The 15,034-nt window shown below is 44.5% G+C and overlaps 1 long non-coding RNA gene across 1 annotated transcript; it reads right to left on the reverse strand.

The window, feature by feature from the left end:
* Window positions 1-10,745: 10,745 nt before the first annotated feature.
* Window positions 10,746-12,590, reverse strand: LOC122473170. Its single transcript, XR_006294603.1, has 3 exons — window positions 12,474-12,590; window positions 12,144-12,326; window positions 10,746-10,968 (listed from the first exon to the last, which is right to left on the reverse strand). It is a non-coding gene; the product is annotated as an uncharacterized LOC122473170 (long non-coding RNA).
* Between the last annotated feature and the right edge of the window lie 2,444 nt (window positions 12,591-15,034).

A 15,034-nucleotide genomic window follows, 5' to 3' on the forward strand; every position in this document is an offset into this window, starting at 1 on the left:
GAGAGACCTCGGTTTTTGTCCTCGGCCTGCCCCCTGGCACTGTGACAGATTTCCACCAGTGGTCTTTCTCTTCTCTGTCAGAGATTCCTTAAGCAGGGGCGCCTGGGTGGCTCAGTTGGTTGAGAGTCCGACTTCCGCTCAGGTCAAGATCTCGTGGTGCATGAGTTGGAGCTGGTGGAATCTGTTTCCAATCCTCTGTCCCCCCCCTCTCTCTGCCCCTCCCCCACTCATTCTCGCTCTCTTTCTTTGTCTCTCTCTCTCTCTCTGTCTGTCTCTCTCAAAGATAAACCAAAAAAAATGCACTTAAAAAAAAACCAGAAAAGAAATTCCTTAAGTAATGACCGAGTCCCTAAATTCTGCTTTCATGCCTGGCACCATGGGTCCTCATGATACTGCCTCATGCTGAGATCTCATGATGAGGATTTCTACAGCTGACCTCTTGGGAGCTCATTAGAAACAACAAACTGTCCTTTGAATAGTCCCATGGTTTGTCCCACTTTCCGGCTTTTTTTTTTTTTTTTAACATCTGTTGAATTCCTTTTATCCATTTGGAACCATAATGGAAGCAACAGACACCAGACCAGTGCTATTTCCTGTAACCCTTTTGACTCCCTCCTCTGCTCGATCTTCATTCCTCCCTGTGTCATTTCCTCCATGACTGGCCCCTTTTCCGGCACCTTCCCTCCCCGTCACAATCCCGTGCCTGCATTCCCACACTTCACCCACGGCTCCCCTCCCCAAGTTTCCAGATCCTTCTCTTCCAGTCTCATCGCCAGTTCCTCTGTCACTTGCCTCCCTGTGGTCCTCAGTCCTCTCAGAACAGATGTCAGCTCTCTTTCACATCACCCCTTCCTTTTCCAAAACAGGTGGCATAAATATCTTTTATAAAGATAGAATCGAATACAGAAGTACAATAGAATATATTATATATTATGTATATATGTATATATAAAATATAATATAGTTTATATACAGACTATGAAAGATGTGGTCACTGATTATAACATGACATCATATTACCTCTTACATAAACAATATATATCATTTTTTGCTGTTATTCATGAGTTTACATAATTTAACACAGGAAAATACTCAGAGACATATATGTGTTCTATTATCATAATAAATTAGACTACCACCTGGACACCTATTTTTCAATCATTACATCTATAATTCTAATTTACTCTTGCCTTCCAAAGTCATGAAATGGATATTAGTCTCCACCTACCTACCTTGCTGGTGATTGGGAGAGTCAAAGTGTCAAAAGAGTTAGGCTCTTTATTTATTTAATGTATTTATTTTTTAATGCTTATCTTTGAGAAAGATAGAGCACAGCAGGAGAGGGGCAGAGAGAGGCAGACACAGAATCCAAAGCAGGCTCCAGGCTCTGAGCTGTGAGCACAGAGCCCGAGGCGGGGCTCGAACTCACGGACCGCGAGATCATGACCTGAGCCGAAGTTGGATGCTCAACCGACTGAGCCACCTATTTATTTATTTCTTAAGTAAGCTCAATGCCTATCTTGGGGCTTGAGCTGACAGCCCTTTGATCAAGAGTTGCATGCTCTAGGGGCGCCTGGGTGACTCAGTCAATTAAGCGCCCCACTCCTGATTTCAGCTCAGGTCATGATGTCATGGTTTGTGAGTCTGAGACCTGAGTCTAACCCCACGTCGGCCTCCATGCTGTCAGCACTGAGCCTGCTGGGGACCCTCTCTCTCTCTCTCTCTCTCTCTCTGCCCTTCTCCCACTCGTGCTCACTCTCTCTCAACATAAATAAACTTAAAAAAAAAAAAAAGGGCTGCATGCTCTACCAAGTGAGTCAGCCAGACACCCCCTAAAAGCCCTTTAAAAACAGCCAAAGTGTAGAGCCATGACGCAATACTGTGTAACCTCTGTCTTCTGTCACGTGACACAGCTTGTATCCCCACAACATGTCCCTAAATACCAGTGGAATTATTCCCACCTTATAGAGAAGAAAGCAGGCAGGTATTATCCACAATCATATGTCAGACCAATTATATAACAGGAAAAACAACTATTTTCAGTTGCTCCCGGTTTAAAACTTCTTTTTTTTTTAAATGTTTATTTTATTTTTGAGAGAGGGAGTGTGTGTGAGAGCTGGGGAGGGGCAGAGAGAGAGGGAGACAGAGGATCTGAAGCAGGCTCTGTGCTAACAGCAGAGAACCCCGTGTGGGGCTCAAACTCACCAACCATAAGATCACGAGTTGAGCTGAAGTCAGACGCTTAACTGACCGAGCCACCCCGGCACCCTGGCTTATAAACTTCTAATGTTGAAACATGTGGATCTGTGACTCATACATCCATGGGAAATGCATGTGGTCTAATTTTTCTCAAATCAACTCCTTCCGGGGCAGCATAAACAGTACCCTTTTAAACTATCAGCAGCTGGAGAAAATACCTATGTATGCACAAATTAAATAATATAGAGCAGTGACCACATCGAAGGAGGATTTTGTGGCATATCCTTGTTGGATATCCTCGTATATCATTGTCGGCTGCCAGGATGCAAATATCTTCCCCCTGCTCTTCATTCTGAGTAATCAGGGATCTGTCATTACGGGACATCCATTCTTATGAAGCATAAAAGCACTCACTGAAATATTAACATCCACTAATATTACACACGTAAGCATCTGTTGAGTAGTACGTGAAATGGAACGCTTCTCTGAATACACACATTGAAAATGTAAGAAAAATTAAGGATATTTTACATCTTTGAATCCCAGACTAAAAATGTGGTTCATGGATACACTCAATCATCAGTGTTTCGGTCAAGCAGTGAGAAGACCATTTCCTCTAGTCAAAAAGAACAGGCAATACTTACACCATTTTGTATTTTACAGTATTTTTCTTTCCAGAATGACAAAGGTTGCTTTACCTGCCCCACCGAAAAACTCCATTAATTTTTTTGAAACCTTTTGTAGAGAGATTAGTAAATGTTAATTGGATTATTTAAAAACAAGTCCCAATAAATTCAGACATCAATCTGTTTTAATAAAAACTTCTCTAATAACGACTGACTGATCTCCACTAATCGTTCGTCCAATAACTTAGTTGATGATACTATTTAAAAGTCCTCTGTTTTCTTGTTAAAGTAAAAAACAAAATCCAGCAAACTCAAGAATAAAAAACAGCCCAATCTGACACACAGATCAGTAGAACCAAATAGATTCTAGAAAGAAAGACACACATATAAGGTCAACTGATTTTCAATAAAGTACAAAGGCAAGTTAGGGCAAAAAGGATTTTTTTCTAGCCAAAGGTACAGAAAAATTAGGGTAACCGAAGGCAAAAAAAAAAAAAAAAAAAAAAAAGCTTTAATTCAAACCTCATGCCATACCCCAAAATTCCCTCAAAATAGATCATTTACCTAAATATGAAATAGAACTTCAAAAAAAAAAAAAACCAACTTGTAGAAGAAAATTTTCATGACCCTGGGTTGGGCAAAGATTTCTTAGATAAGATCCAAAAAAGAAGAAATTAATAAATTGGACTTCATGAAAATTAGGCACTTCTGCTCTTTGAAAGCCATTGTTGCAGTAGCATGGAAACAAAACAGACTGGAAGAAAACGTTTGCACGTGACGTACCTGATAAAGGTCTCGTATCCAGAAAATATAAGGAACTCTCAAGACTCAATAATAAGAAAATAATCAATCCAGTTTTTAAAACAGGCAAAGGAAGGGCACCTGGGTGGCTCAGTTGGTTAAGCATCCGACTCTTGATATCAGCGACTCTTGATATTTTGCAGTCAGGGCATCGAGCCCCATGTTGGGGACTGCTGGGGGCTGTCTCTCTCCCTCTCTCTCTCTGCCCCCCCCAATAAATAAATAAACATTAAAAAATAAAAATTAAAATGGGCAAAAGAGTTGAACAGACACTTCACCAAAAAAAATATATTTATATATATGAATGGCAAACAAGCCCATGAAAGACATTGAAATCCTGAGTCACTGGTAAAATGGAAATTAAAACCACAATGCCATACTACTACCTGCTTGTGTGAGGGGCTAAAATTAACGATACTGATCATGCCAAGCGCTGGCGAGGATGTGGAGTAACTCACACACTGCTAGTGAGAACGCAAAGTGATATCACTGCTTCGGAAAAATTCACATACGAAATGTTTCTAGCGGCTTGACGGGTCACAGCCCTAAAGTGGCAACAGCTCAAATGTCCGGCAACGGGTGGCTAGGTAAATTGTGGCTTATCTGTACAAAAGAACGGTACTCAGCATTTAAAAGGAATGATGTGTTGATACAGATAACAACATGGAGGGATCTCAAAATAATTATGCTGAAAGAAGCCAGACAAAAAAAAAAAACCCAGAGCACTTTTTAAATGTCATGTCATCTAATCCACCTAAGAAAAAAATGTCTGCTGTTGAACCGCATATTTGCAATTCGTTTCATGTTCTCAGTGAAAGCTTGTACGCTGATGATTTATTTGACTAAATTATTTTGTTCGTATGTAGCAAAAGATGTCTTGTATCAGGATAAATCATTCTGATGCTGACATATTACTGTACTCCTTTATTCTCTCTCCCTCTTGTGTTCTTGAATTCTAGAATGCCATCGGCATCTATTTATTTCATTCATAAGGTCCCGTTATACGCCAGATACATGTAGTGCCTGAGAATACAAAGATGAGTCCGACCATGATTGGAAGGACTTATTGTCAACATTATGTTGTGTAAATATCTGCTAATTGCAAACAATACTTTATTTAGGGATTACCTTTGGAAGATGATACCACATATTATCTAATTTTTGTATTTTTCTTAGTCCACAGACATTCCTATGAGGATGAGGAATGTATCAGACGCTCTACTGCGGGCAAAAGGGCAGCTACAAAGGGGAGAATTAGCTACAGAAGGCAGCTAACCTGGCCCACCAGAATGCTGATATGCGCCAGGACTCCCAGTCAGCCTAGGCAGTCACACTGGGTCCCACACTGATGGGGCCCAGCCTCGGCCGCTTGAGTCAGTGGGGAACAGTGGTGGCCCCTCCCTGTATCAGTTAGGGTTCTCCAGAGAAATAGAACCAATAGGATATAGACTCAGATGATATAATACATAAGTTCGATTATATCCTAGATCATGTATATGGAGCGATTTGTTATAGGAATGGGCTCGTGTAATTGTTAGAGGCCAAGAAGTCTAATCACCTGTGTCTGCAGCCCAGAGGATCACTCACACATCAGTGTGAGTCTGAAGGCCTGAGAGCCAGTGAGTGCCCACATCCAAGGTTAGGTGAGGGTGAGGTCCCACCTTCAATAGAGAGAGCAAGTTCACCGTTGTTCCACCTTTTTCTTCCCCTCGAGGAATTGGACGATGCCCACCCACACTGGGAAGGACCACCTGCTTTACCCAGCTGGTCAATTCAAACGTTAATCTCTTCTGGAAAAGCCCTCACAGACACACCCAGAAATCACGCTTCGCCAGCTGTCTGGGCATCCCCGAGCCCCGTCAAGTTGACACATGAAATGAACCATCACGCCGTCCGAGGCAGTGACCCAGGGGGTCCAGGTAAATAAGACGTGGACAAAGGGGTACTCAGAGGCTGTTGTGGAAGATGGGAAACTTCGCACTCAGGACCAGTTTCCTGTGGGCAGAAGAGGGGGCCGTCCCAGAATCCGTGTAAGAGGGCATCGCAACACAATTAACAAAACAGTCTCGAAAAAGAATGAAACAAAATGTGCCTTGAACTACTGACGTTATCAGATAATACAATAAGAAATGAACAATTAGCCACGTTAATGATCATAACCAAGAAACCTTTCCTAATACAAAGGTTTCTGTGATGATTTATCATACCAATTATTTTGAAAAGCTTACATAAAACTACTGAAAAAAAAAAACAAACAAAAAGTAACATAAAACCTAAATCCATTTGCAAGTATGAACGTATCATGTATCTCAGCCTTGATTTACAAATAATACTGAAATATTTGGAAACCAAAAATTCTTCTTTTTCACGTTTATTCATTTTCAGAGACAGAGAAAGAGCACAAGTGGGGGAGAGGTGGAGAGACAGGGAGAGAGAATCCCACGCAGGCTCCTCGCTGCCGGTGCAGAGCCTGACGTGGGGCTCAAACCCACAAACCACGAGATCATGACCTGAGTCGAAGTTGGGTGCTTCACCAACCTACCCAAAATTCTTAAATTATGTTTTTAGTAAATATTACAACAGCACAATTTTTTCAACAATTCCTAATACAGGAGTGGGGACATTAAAAGAAGTTTTCTCTTAAGCTTTCCCCTGGGTCCCCATAAATGTTTAGAAACACTGTTGCCGAACCAACATCTTGCTGTGAACCAAACCATCTTCTCATCTTGTTCCAGTCTCAGGTGGTGGGACATGAAATCCAGAAATTTCTCTCCCCTACTGCCTGCTGTGGGGGAGAGAAATTATGGAGGAAGGAGAAGAAGCTAAGAAAGAAACTAAGGGCGGACACTTGGGTGGCTCAGTCGGTTAAGTGGCTGACTTCAGCTCAGGTCACGATCTCGTGGTTTGTGGGTTCGAGCCCCGCATCAGGCTCTGACCTGACAGCTTGGAGCCTGGAGCCTGCTTCGGATTCTGTGTCTCCTTCTCTTCCCCTCTCCAACTTATGCTCTTTCTCTCTCCCTCTCAAAAAAAAAAAAAAAAAAATTTTTTTTAATAAAAAGAAAAAAAAAGAAAGACACCAAGGGAAAGGAATAAGGAAGAACACGAAGCTAGGAGCTGGTCGAGGAATAAAATGAGGTTGAGAAAAATAGGAGAAAAGGGAAAAAAATTGGAAGAAAGAGAAAATGCTAACAGAAAAGTGTAGGAAGGAGACTGAAAACCCAGCTGCCCCTGCAGAGAGAATGTTTACATGTGATTCGCTTCTCCCTCTACAGACTGGGGCATAGAATCCAGCGGTTTTCAACTTTCGCTTTCATGGTTACTGTTCCGAAAGCTAGAAATTCTTATCATTTTCCTTTACTTCCCTCTCAGACTCTTCTCACCCACCCGCGACATTAACCTCGAACTGGGGAGAGCAGAAAAATGGTAACGAGAGAAAGAAGCAGATGGGCATCTGGAAATCTGTAGCTAGTCACTACTGGTCCCTAAGTTCGTACAGAGCACACTACAAGAACATTCTCCTGGAAAACATGAGCCTGATGGAAACCCTCTTGTGAGGTAAGCAGCTGAGACAACTGCCAATTTCAAGTAACAGACAAATGGAAGCAGACCGGTGGCCTCCTGGCTTTCTGGGCGGCCGAAACCTATCTGCTCTCAACAGGGGTTTTCCTTTGGAGAGTCCGACTTCTTGCCAAAGCCATCTTTCAGCCAAAAATCATTTTCCTCTAGTTTACAGGAAAAAGAGGAAGACAGAATCCCACCCATCCTTTTCTGAGCTGATTATTTTCCATGTGGAATTAATGAGCTTTCCACAGCGAGGTCAAGTTGCTTTGTTCAGATCACGAAATCCGTACTTTTGCTTCACACGAGACAATTCAAACTGATGGGGATCTCAGCCCGTTAGGGGCAAAGTCCTTTGAGTGGCCAAAAAGAAGAATGCTACTGTTTTGATGAGATAAAAGTTAGATTCAGTGTTCTCTCCAAATTTATCTGCCTCCCACTGACAGAGGAATTCACAATGAAAAGTTTGATATTCACAGAGTATTTAAAATACAAATCTACATTTTCAACATCTTCCTGTGGCGGGCCAGCGTTTCAGAATATGCACTGGGGGCGCCTGGGTGGCTCAGTCAGTTAAGCGTCTGACTTCGGCTCATGATCTCATGGTTTGTGAGTTCGAGCCCCGCGTCGGGCTCTGTGCTGACAGCTCAGAGTCTGGAGCCTGCTTCAGATTCTGTGTCTCCTTCTCTTTCTGTCCCTCCCCCACTTGGGCTCTGTCTCTCTCTATCAAAAATAAATAAATGTAAAAAAAAACAATTAAAAAAAAAAGAATATCCACTGAAAAACATTAGAGAAAAGAGCGGTGATTCTGGACCAGGTACCCATCCCCATCCCATACTACACACAATTCGAACTTGCCAGATAAAGCCACACCTCCCTGGGATATGGCAACAAGGGGACCCCACTGAGTGGGGACGTGTGGGCCTGTGCACCGGGTCACCACTGAAGACTCCCACCTTCCAAGGAATAAGTGACACACAAAATAGAGAAAGAGAGAGACTGAGGGGTGTAAAGTTTCTCTCTAGAGCTCCCGCCGTCTGGGAGTCCTGAAAGTCACAAGGGTGAAAAAGCGGACATAGAAGTTATTCCTAGGCACCAAGAGAAACTAGGCCCAGTTAGGAGAATCAGAAAATGGTCTAATCAGAAAATGATCTGTCTCCTCAGGCGCATATTTAATGAGAGTACCCCAACCGTAGGAACTACAATGATTTTAGCTTCTTTGGAAAAGAAGGGAGACGGTGAGCTTACACACTCTGCCCACCCGAAGAGATCCCCAGACCCGTGCCAAAGGATAGGAAGACGATAACAGAGGGTTCGGAGACAGGAAGCGTGCCTGCAAAGGAAAACACACGGCAGGGTCGAGAACAGGGCGGCTCTTTCCCCAAAACGAACTTGGGGTCTTGCAATAAAAATTTCGAGATGACTCTTCAAATGATTACTGTAAAGCATAAGCATTTTTCATGGGGAAGCATGGGTCCACAATCTGAAGAATTTGTCGTTTGTAGGTGAAGATAAACGGGGCAGGAAGTAGACACGGCACAGGGATCAAGTTTAAGCAATTTTCATTTTGTTGTGTGTCTCTTTATGTCCTAGAAGATGATGATGCCACTAATAAGGGGGCCAGAACAAATCCTGAGGCAATGCACTGGTCACCCTCACCTTCACCTCCATGCAGGGCCGCAGAGCACAGTCACACGTGAAAAAACCACTATGAAACATCCACACGTCCTATTGCAGAAGGCAAGGTTACACGAGGAAAAATTTCACTCATTCAGCAAATATTTATTGAACACCTACTGTGTGCACCCGCTGAGGGTGCAACAGCAAACAAAACAATGTTCTTGTGTTTATGGACCTTCGTTCTAGTGGAGGAGACAAACAGTAAGCCAATAAACAAGACAGTGTTCGATGGGGGGAAATCATATACATGAAATCAAGCAGAATAAGGGAATTAAGTATAAGGGTGATGCTATTAAATAGAATGGTCAGTGAAGGAAGGACTCTCTGAATAAACGCCTTTCCAGGAGAGACTTAAGTGAAATCAGGAAGGGAGACATGTGCTGGGTAAAGGAAACAGTGCATGCAAAGGACCTGAGGCATTAGGTATGTATGCTTGAGGCAAGGAGCAATATGCAATATGCAATATGCCATGTGTGCTACAGGCAAGAAGGCAAGTGATGGAGTGGAGTCAGTGAGGGTGAGTTTACCTCGTCTGAAATCCTTTTTTTAGAGTGAAGCAATTGAATGGCAAAAAGGCTAATTACCCAATTAATTGTAGCTTCTGTCCAAAAGGATTACTGGTAACAAACCTAGAGAGCTCAAGTGACTCATGTGAGTTCACCTCATTGATCCTTGACAGAATCGGGGTAAGTCTTCTAGGTCTGCTGCTAGCCTATCCAGTACCTTTGAGCAAATTAGAAGGGGTGTCTCTTCCTCTCGGAAAATGCCACTTCACGCTCGTGTGCGCTCCTCGGCAGTCGGGGCCTGGCCTGGAGCTCCGCTCTCACTTACCTCCTCAGTCAGGCACCCCCTGGGCTGGGCCCAACCCACAGAGCAATGAGCAGTGGCTCAGAATCAACAGCTTCCTCCCTGCATCGTGATGCTTCCCCAACGAACGGTCAGATAATTCCCAAGACGTTGGTTTTGTGTTTGAAGTCTTAGTTAATTCTGATCATACAGCTCATTTTGCAATAGTTGTGCAGCCGCGTTCCTTTGAATCCCTTGGTCTATGTTGGAAATGGTTGACTAAGGGAAAAGATGAGTTTGCTTGACCACAGAGGGAGAATGAGATGTGTATCAGTTTCCCGTGGCTGCTGTAACAAATTAACACAAACGCAGCGGCTGGAAACAGCGTAAATTTACTATCTCCCATTTCTGGAGGTCAGAAGTCCTCAACTCAAGGTGTCGGCAGGGTTATGTTTCCTCTGGAGGCTGTAGTGGCTAATCCATTTCCTTGCCTTTTCCAGCCTATAGTGGCCATCTGCATTCCTTGGTATATAGCTCTACCTCCCTCCCCGGCCCCCACCCCCTCACCCCCTCACCCCCTGGCCCCCATCTTCAAAGGCAGTAGCATAGCATCTTCAAATTCCTCTCTCTCTCTCTCTCTCTCTCCTCCCCACCCCTCACCTCGGCATCCATTGTCACCTCTCCCCTTCTGACTCTGACCCTCCTGTCTCCCTCTTAGGACACTTGTGAATATACTGGGACTGCCTGGATAATCCAGGATAATCTCCCCACCTCAAGATGCTAAATTTAACCACTTCTGCAAAATTCCTTTGTCATGTTAAGTGGCATGGTGGCTTCCAGGGATTAGGATATGGACGTGTTTGTGGGGCCTAATTCCATCTACTATGAGATACAATAAGAAAATTCACTCACTGAGAAGATCCCTTGCCCCACACTGTTCCTAGACTTAAAATTTCTTTCTTTCAAATTTTTTTAATCTTTATTTCTGAGCGAGACAGACAGACAGAGCATGAGCAGGGGTGGGGCAGAGAGAGAGGGAGACACAGAATCCGAAGCAGGCTCCAGGCTCTGAGCTGTCAGCACAGAGCCCGACGCGGGGCTCGAACTCGCAAACTGTGAGATCGTGATCTGAGCCGAAGTTGGACGCCCAGCCAACTGAGCCACCCGGGCGCCCTTAAATTTTCTTTTAGAGGCTCATTCTTCACCCCTTGAAGGCTTTCTGAGCTTGTAAGTCTTTGCCGATAAAATATAAACACTCCCTGGGAGATAATACACGCTGAGCCTTATCTGTAGAGATTTCACCAGGAGGAGGAAGACCCTGGGAAAGAATTTAACAACATGAGGAGGGGTGCTTGTGAACCGTGAGCACAAAACCATTATTTCCCAGTTGTTGCCAAAAGCTAACCTACCCTCTTAAAAAGAACGTGCAGTTAGCGCTCAAAGTCTAGCCTTCTGTTGTTAACCACAACTTGTCCTTGAGTTCTCTGTGTCTCATTTTCCTCATTGTGAACGAAGAATAAGAGCTGTCCTACCCAAACATAGTACGTGGAAGACATTTAAACACCTGCACGTGGAAGTCCGTGGACACATGTAACAGATGGGGTGAGCGAACATTCCTTTCGTGATAAAAGCTTTGACAGGCACTCTCCCCGAGGGCTCACAGCTGCTCTTTGAGGCAGGTGCTGTCATTACCCCCATTTAGTAGGTGAGGAGACTGAGGCTTGGGTCAAATAACCCGACAAAGCTCACACAGTGAGGGAGCGGCAGAGCTGTGACGTGAACTTAATTCTAGGCTCTCGGCCTTTTATCACGATAGATTATTCTGCCTGTAAAACATCTGTGGGAAAACTGCGAACCAGCCCAGCATACAGCGTCGGACATGGCATTTGGGCGAGATCATAGAAAGGAGGCAGAAAAGATAGAGCCAAACTGTCTTTAAAATTACAAGGAGTGGGGCGTCTGGGCGGCTCAGTCGGTTAAGCGTCAGACTTCGCCTGGGTCATGATCTCAAGGTTCATGGGTTCGAGCCCCACGTCGGGCCCTGTGCTGACAGCTCAGAGCCTGGAGCCTGCCTCGGATTCTGTGTCTCCCTCTCTCTCTGCTCCTTCCCCACTCACACTCTGTCTCTCTCTCAAAAATGAATAAACATTAAAAAAAGCTTTTTAAAAATTACAAGAAGCAGTCATTTCAAGGCAAGTGAGCTTTGCAAAGGGAATAATTTGTAGTTTGGGGGTCATGTGCCATTTTAACATTCGGGCATCTGGGATGCAAATCGGCCGAGGCCTGCCTCTAACCCTCCACAGCTCCCTGCCCAACCTCCACACTCTGGGGAGACCACAGACACGGCTACTTTCAGGAACCACGCATTCTTTTGTTTGCAAATTATTAAACACTCAAAATGTTAGAAAAGAAGAATCAAATCCTGAAGATATCAGAAGGAAGAAAGTAATATGATTTATGAATGAACAAATTAGAAACCCGGACATAACTTACATTAACAAATACATTCCAATGGGGCTCCTTTAACAAGAACACTCCCCATCAAAATAGATGAATCCTGACATTTTCATCAAGAACAATACAAATGAGGGGGCGCCCGGCTGGCTCAGTCGGTAGAGCATCTGATACTTGATCCCAGGGTTGTGAGTTCAAGCCCCACATTGGGCATGAAGCCCACTTTAAAAAAAAGAAAAACACAATGAAAGAAAAAAAAATAATAAGAAAAAAAAATAAGAAAAACCATGAACAGATTAAATGAGACCATTATAAACAATTTCATAAATATCTTAATCTAAACAAAGGTAAATTCAAAAAAATTGATACCAGAAGAGATGCAAAACAGGAATAGACTGAGTAGGAATGTATTTCCCTGGCTGGGGTCCCATTTAACCTTCCCATGAACATTCGAGAACGCTGCTCCCATCTCTGCAGGCTGAACTCCTACCCTTCCCTTCCTCCTTTCTTTCAACCACCCTGTTTCCCCCACTCAGACCCCTCCCGCTTCAGCCCTTCCTGTGTCTCCACTTCCGTTTCCATCCGCAACCCTCCTTTCCCAAGCCACACCATGACTTGTGAAACTCAGGTTCAATTTTGAACAAGCTTCCCTATGAGTTAATGTATTTTTTTTTTTTAAATTTTTTTTTTTCAACGTTTATTTATTTTTGGGACAGAGAGAGACAGAGCATGAATGGGGGAGGGGCAGAGAGAGAGGGAGACACAGAATCGGAAACAGGCTCCAGGCTCTGAGCTGTCAGCCCAGAGCCCGACGCGGGGCTCGAACTCCCTGACCGAGAGATCGTGACCTGGCTGAAGTTGGACGCTTAACCGACTGCGCCACCCAGGCGCCCCAATGTATTTTTAATTAGTTATTTACTTGTAAACTTACTGTGTTAATCGTGAGCAAAACCAGCCAAAGTCCCTGTTCTCTGATGACTTACATTTTTAGTGGGTGGAAGGCTGATCACTATAATAACTCTAGAGGCACAAGGAGAAAGAAGAAAAATAAAGCAGGCGCTCCCGGTGCTGCGCGTCTGGCTGCCCAAATCGCTGTCAACAGTTACAAAATGGATTTTCTTCTGCCTCGGTCATCGGATTTTTAAACATTCTTGGGCACACTTTAGTCTGATTATCTAGACTGAAAAGAGTTAACACATAGGCATAGTAATGCATTTACTCTTGTAATAAGCCTGTCAGGCAGATAGCATAACGCCATCGTTACGTTTTTTTCACGGAGCAGAGAGACGAAGGAACTTTCTCGAGGTCTCACAGCTACACCGTGGCTGAACTGGCATTTGAACCAGACTGTCTGTCCCCAGAGTTCATGCACTTTACCAGTATGTCTGTCTGTGCCCTTGACTGAAGTCATCTTACATGAATTCCTTCCATCATCCTCTTTTCCACACCAAAACTTCTGTGTGATGTATTTTCAGTCTTCTCTACATTTGCTCAAACGCTGTCACTCTTTTCAAGCCTTGCCCCTGCACCTGTCCCTTTCTCCTGCACCTCCTGAGACCGTTTCATGCCTCTTTGTACACCCTTCTTGTACCTTTTTAAAATAAGGAACATGGGGCGCCTGGGTGGCGCAGTCGGTTAAGCGTCCGACTTCAGCCAGGTCACGATCTCACGGTCCGTGAGTTCGAGCCCCGCGTCGGGCTCTGGGCTGATGGCTCGGAGCCTGGAGCCTGTTTCCGATTCTGTGTCTACCTCTCTCTCTGCCCCTCCCCCGTTCATGCTCTGTCTCTCTCTGTCCCAAAAATAAATAAACGTTGAAAAAAAATTAAAATAAAATAAAATAAAATAAGGAACAGGGCTCTGTTGTGAAATTCACATGCTTTCTTTTCTTTTTTTAATGTCTTATTTATTTTGAGGTGTGGGGGGGGTGGGGCGGCAGAGAGAGAGAGGTGGACAGAGGAGCCAAAGCAGGCTCTGAACTGACATCAGTGAACCCAATGTGGGGTTCGAGCTCACGAACCCTAAGAGTGTGACCTGAGCCAAAGTCAGGTATTCAACCGACTGAGCCACCCAGGCACCTCTGCTTTCTTTTTGCCCTGCTCAGTACACAGACCTTTGCTGTTCTTGTCCTGAGGTGTCTGTAAATTTGGGGGGAATTTGGATCGTTAGCACAGGAATGTAGCAATGCCTAAAGGAGAGGCATAATCATCTTCTGACATGCAAAACACGATCATGCAACAAGAAGATAGCCTTTATTCCTCCCCACCTCAACTGATTACATTTCTTTAAATCAAGCAGGCTCAGAGGTCAATTCTTCGAATTCTGTTGTGCGGGGAAAGCCCTCATCAACATCAGGTTTCACAGCGTTCCAGGGAAGCAGAGTCACAGAGGAGAGAGTAGGACTTAGGGGTCATCAAGGAGAGGCAGGCGGGAAGAAAGAGGGCTGGGCAGACCTGTGTCCTCATGGTTCCCTTTCTGGGCTCCATCCCGTAAGAAGGCAAGGGTCTTGGAGGAATGCCCCCCACCCCCAGCACCACCAACCGCCCACCTAGGACTCTGGAAAGCCATCTCTCTGTCATGCTGCCCCAAGACGCATCTCAGCCACATCAAGGAAAATTTGGCTTCCATGAAAAACACATTTGACACAACCTTCCTTCTCCCATCTTTCTGGTTTCCCCCTCTAATTCTGTACGTGTTCTTTGACTTTTCCTGGTTCTCCTCCTTTCTTTCATTCTCTAAGTGTGCACATTCTCTGGGGCACCTGAGCGGCTCCGTCAGTTCGACGTCTGACTCCTGATTTCAGCTCAGGTCATGATCCCAGTCTTGTGGGATCAAGCCCCACGTTGGGCTCTGCACTGACAGTATGGAGCCTGCTTACGATTTTCTCTCTCTCCCTCTCCCTGACTTCTCTCCCGCTCGAAAGTGCACTCTCT

This window comes from Prionailurus bengalensis, chromosome B4, assembly GCF_016509475.1.
Source record: "Prionailurus bengalensis isolate Pbe53 chromosome B4, Fcat_Pben_1.1_paternal_pri, whole genome shotgun sequence".
Lineage (NCBI taxonomy): Eukaryota > Metazoa > Chordata > Mammalia > Carnivora > Felidae > Prionailurus > Prionailurus bengalensis.